This window comes from Papio anubis, chromosome 2 (assembly GCF_008728515.1).
Source record: "Papio anubis isolate 15944 chromosome 2, Panubis1.0, whole genome shotgun sequence".
In the NCBI taxonomy this organism is placed as follows: Eukaryota; Metazoa; Chordata; class Mammalia; order Primates; family Cercopithecidae; genus Papio; species Papio anubis.
The window spans coordinates 64,281,321-64,287,320 of NC_044977.1; positions in this window are offsets into that span (position 1 = coordinate 64,281,321).

Below are 6,000 nucleotides of genomic sequence, written 5' to 3' on the forward strand. Positions count from 1 at the left end.
TTCATATGGAACCAAAAAAAAAAAAAAAGAGGCCCACATGGCCAAAGCAAGGAAAAAGAAAAAATCTGGAGGCATTACATTACCTAAGTTCAGATGATACTATCAGGCCATAGTCAACAACAACAAAAAAAATGGCATGGTACTGGTATAAAAACAGGCATATAGACCAATGGAACAGAATAGAGAACCCAGAAATGAAACCAAATACTTACAGTCAACTGATCTTTGACAAAGCAAACAGAAACATAAAATGGGGAAGGGAACACTATTCAACAAATGGTTCTGGGGTAGTTGACAAGCCACATGTAGAAGAATGAAACTGAATCCTCACCTCTCACCTTATCCAAAACTAAAATTAAGATGGATCAAAGACTTAAATCTAAGACTTGAAACCATAAAAATTCTAGAAGATAACATTGGAAAAACTCTTACAGATATTGGCTTAAGCAAAGACTTCATGACCAAGAACCCAAAAGTAAACACAACAAAAACAAAGATGAGTAGATGGGACTTGATTAAACTAAAAAGCTTCTGCACAGCCAAAGAAATGATTAGCAGAGTAAACAACTCATAGGGTCAGAGAAAATATTCACAACCTGTACATCAGTCATAGGACTAATATTCAGAATCTACAAGGAACTCAAGAAAATCAGCAAGTAAAAAACCAAAACAATTTCATCAAAAAGTGGGATAAGGACATTAATAGATAATTCTCAGAAGAAGATATACAAATGGCCAATAAACATATGAAAAATGCTCAACATCACTGATTATCAGGTAAATGCAAATCAAAATCACAATGTGATACCATCTCACTTCTGCAAGAATTGTCATAATCAAAAAAATAAAAAATATATATTGGCCTGGATCTGACGAAAAAGGAACGCTTTTACGCTGTTGGTGGGAATGTAAACTAGTACAACCACTATGGGAAACTGTGTGGAGATTCCTTAAAGAATTAAAAGTAGATCTATAATTTGATTCAGCAATCCTACACCTAGGTATCTACCCAGAGGTAAATAAGTCATTATTCATAAAAGATACTTGTACACACACGTTTATAGCAGCACAATTCACAATTGCAAACATATGGAACCAGCCCAAATGTCATCAATCAACAGTGGATAAAGAAAATGTGATATAGATATGTGTGTGTGTGTGTGTGTGTGTGTGTGTGTGTGTGTGTGTGTGTGTGTATATATATATATATATATATATATAATGAAATACTACTCAGCCATAGAAAGGAACAAAATAATGACATTTTGAGCAACCTGGATGGAATTGGAGACCATTATTCTAAGTGAAGCCACTCAGGAATGGAAAACCAAACATCACATATTCTCACTCATAAGTGGGAGCTAAGCTATGAGGATGCAAAGACATAAGAATGATATAATAAACTTTGGGGATTTGGGGGAAAGAGTGGAAGGAGGGTGAGGACGAAAACACTACATAGACATTGGGTACAGTGTACACTTCTTGGGTGATGAGTGCACCAAAATCTCAGAAATCACAATTAAAGAATTAATTCATGTAGCCAAACACCACCTGTTTCCCAAAAACTTATTAAAATAAAAAAAAAAGTCACCTTAGAAAACTAGAACAAAAGCAAATTAAATCCAAAATAAGCAGAGGAAAATAAATTAAAATTAGAGTAGAAATAAATGAAATAAAAATAGGAAATCAATAGAGACCTCAACAAAACCAGAAGATGATTCTTTGAAAGGTTAAATAAAATTGATAAGCATCTAGCCAGGTTAACTAAGAAATCAGGTATTCAACATTATTCACACAAACGAAAATAACTTAAAGTGGTATATTTAAAATATAACTGCAGTGTACAAAGGCATTGCAGTATACAAATATATTGCAGGTAAAAATCACAATATTTAAAAGATTTACCAAAACCTGCCTGACTGTGTAGACACTGCCTCACTTCAGCAAGTTTTTTTAATAATGACTATACTAAATTATCTGCCTGAATGCAAACTTATTCTTTTTCTTTAGGTGAAATTTTTGATTCAAATTTCTGAAATCCAATAATGTCACCTAGGCCAATAATAGATCAATCATGGTGCCTGTCAGGTTCTTTCTGAGCCCTGTTAGCGCTCTTTTAGGTGTCATCCATTAATAGACACTGCCTTGACACCTCCAGTGTATTTTTTGTTAGATTAGTTTTCCCATGCATTGGGTCCATTATCAATCCTTAATAATGAGAAAAACATGAAATTTAAAATTTAAATTTATCTTTCAAACATTGGAAAAGGATGGTTAAATTCCCTAGGTCGTTAAATGACCAGGTTTTACATTCTAACAGTGAGATATATTAGCTGTTCATTTGAAAAGGAAACATTTAGTTTCCAGTCTTTAGGGACCTCATTGCAAACTTTTATTTACAAAGCCAGTTGTACATGTCCATTATTGTGTATCATTTTTGAACTTTTGCATTATATTTCGTATTACCACAGTTAAGGGTAAAATAATAAGACTATGGCATCTGTGTTTTTATTTAGATAAACAAATGGGGAAATAGTGCAGAGAAAAGCCAACTAAAGAAATTTTAATTGTTCTTGTATAAAGCCCCAGTTTACAAACAGGTTGAACCAATTCATTTCTGCAGCTTACATATCTAAATTTGTGACCACCTGTAACATATGAAACAAATATGGTATCCCTATTAATCATCTGAGTTGTAAATATGAACTTAAGTATTGGTGCAAATTCAGTGTCCTGCACAAAAGTCTTCATTTAAAACAGAAGAGAGATTATGGTGGTGAATTCCCCAGGATGTTCAACAAACAGAGAAGAGGCCAAAGCATCTTGTCTCAGTCTTTCTTCTTGTTTTAGTTCATTCTTACACTGCTAAACAGCACTACCCAAGACTGGGTAATTTATAAAGAAGAGAGGTTTAATTGACTCACAGTTCCACATGGCTAGGAGGCCTCAGGAAACTTACAATCATGGCAGAAGGAGAAGCAAGCACGTCTTACAAGGTAGCAGGTGTGAGAACATGAGCAAGAGCAGGGAAAACCGCCTTTTAAAACCATCAGATCTCACGATAATTCACTCACTATCCACGAGAACAGCATAGGGGAAACCCTCTACAATCCAATCATCTCCCACCAGATTCCTCCATTAAAACATGGGGATTACCAGTATCACAATTCAAGAGGAGGTTTGGGTGGGGACACAGCCAAACAGTATCACCTTTTATTTATTACAATTTTGTATCATCCCTAGCAAATTGTTCCAAATTCTTGCCCATCCCCCATCAATGTCTAAAATTGCAGTTGTAACTGAGAATATTTGCTAAGGTTTTACTTATACTTGCATATAGAATGGACTCAAGATATGAGCACTGTTCGTCACAATTTTATAAATGAAGACAAAACAGGTATTGAATCTTCACCCTGTTTTCTGGATGCCCAGTTTCATGATAAATGCCTGCCTTGGTTCATGCATCAGTACTATTTCCACTTGGCTTCCTTGGACATCACTTTTGCTTAATTTTTCTCCTACCTCCCTAGTCCTTTTCTCTTGAACACTCTTGATAATCCTACTTTATATCCCTGTCATCTTAAAATGTAAGTGCCCCAAGCTCTTGGTATTTCTCTTCTCCTTTTGTGCTTTAGTAACTCAGTATTTTCTAGAGGCTGGCAGCATCCACATATATCTCCAGATAAGACCTCTGCTAGAAAAGCTAGACTCATACCTATTTACCTCTTTGCTTCTCTATTTGGATGTTGAATAACCGTGTAGAAAATAACAAGACCAAAACCCAGGTCCTGATTTTTCACCTTCAAATCAGCATCTCTTATATTTTTCCAACCCAGTAAATGACAGCCACACTCTGCCTCATGCTAAAAAATCTTGGAGACATCTTCATTCAACCTTTTGTCTTGTATTCTACATCTAATTTGTCAGGTAAAGCAGTTACCTGTACCTTCAGAGTACAGTTAAACAAAATCCTACCCTTTTTCTTGGTCCTCCCTGCTATGATTCTAGTCCAACCCACTAAACTCTTTTGCCTGGATTATTAAAATACTCTCCCTGCTTCCTTTTTGCTGCCTACAAAGCCAGAGAAATCCTGTTAAAACACAAGATTAATGTTGTATAATTCCTTTTCTCAAAATACTTAAAAGACTGCTGATTTCAGTTCCCTGGATATGTGTAAGACACAATTCCAAAACAGACTGGATTAAAAAAATATGTATTGCTCCCTCTCAAGGTCCTGGGAATCAACTAGGCTCAGCTGGATTGTTTTGGTTCAGGATCTGTCATGTGACTGTAGTCAGATGGAGGTCGAGGCTGAAGTCATCTTGATGTCTTCCACAATCACAGGTTTGGTGCCTGAGCTGGCATGACACAACTACGTGAAAGTTGGAACAGCTGGGATTTATCTGGCATCTCCTGTCTTACTTGTGAGATTTTTCAATGTGCTTTCTCCAATTCAGCAGCCTCAAGGTAGCCATATTACTTATATGGTAGTTGGTTTTCTCTAGAGGGAGGATACAAAGAAAACAGTGGAAGTTGTATGTTTTTTATTAACTAGCCTTAGAGGTCACGTAGCATCATTTCTACCATAGTACATGTGTAAAAGAAGTCATAAGTCCAGCCAAAATGAAGGCAAGATGTAGAGACACCTCTCAATGGGAAGAATGCTAAAGAATACATGGCAGTTTTTTAAAACTACCCTACTCTTCATCTCAGTTAAAGCAAAAGCCAAAATTTTATCAATGGTCTGCAATGGGAAATTGTAGCAAATTTGACCACTGCTTGCTTTTAAAAATCAAGTTGGATTACAACAGTCACATTTGTTGGTTTACATACAATGATGTCTTTCGTATTATAATGCCAAAGGTGAGTCGTCGTGAGAGAGACAGTGTGGCCTACAAAGCTGAACGTGTTTATAATCTGGCTCTTTAGGAGACAAGTTTACTAACCCCTGGTCTGCAGTCTTGCACACACACATGCTGCTCCCCTATTTGCTCTCTGAAATTCATCTCTCTAATACTCTGTTCCTCACTGTATAGTTTAGCATATATGCCACCTTGCTGTTCCCTCTGCCTAGCCTGCTCTTCCTTCAGATATCCAGCTAGCTCGCTTCTGCATCTCTTTCATGTGTTTGCTCAAATTTCACCTTTTCAGTGAGTCTTTTTCTGAATGCTCAGTTAAAAATTCACCCCTATTTCCCAAAAACTCCTTATCTGCCTTCTCTGAGTGATTTCACCCCACTTACAATATTCTCATGTGCTATAGATTTAACTTACTCATTTTACTTATAGTCTATTTTCCTCATTAAAATGCAAGCTCCATTAAATCACGGATTGTTGTCTATTTTGTTCTCTGATGCATCCCAGAGCCTACAACAGTGCTGGCATGCAGTAGGTCCTCAATAAATATTTTGTCGAATGAACAGAGGCATGCATGCAGTGACTAATGAAATAACACAAAACGAATATGTGAAATTCATAGGCAATATTATAAAATAAAATTTATTAGCTGTTTTGAGTTATATAAGTAGAACATAGAAGTGAATTAAAGCTTTAAGTAAGAGGGAAGATCCTGATGTTAGTATTGATTCCCTTTTCCCCACGATGAATGATGTTTTGAAGATCTCGATGCTAACATTAGTTTAAACTCATTCAATACTGTCATAGGAGAGAGAAAATCGTTTGAGATCTTTGATGTTAATATTCCAATCCCTCACCTCTGTCTGTTTGGACTCATCAATCACTTTGGGAATAAAACTGGAATAGTGTGCAAATTCATGATGAGGTGAGGGATTTTAATATAGAAGATATTTTCTTCTTTCCCTTGATGTCTCAGAATAAAATGATGAAACTAGAACAAGAGAGAAACTTTGATTTTTGTATTTCAAATTTCTATTATTTATTATTTAAGAGTATATGATTTGGAGTCAGGGTAAAATTGAGTCCACACCTCAACTCTGTAATTTCACAGCTATTTGTTCTTAGAAAAATTCCTCAGTGTTTC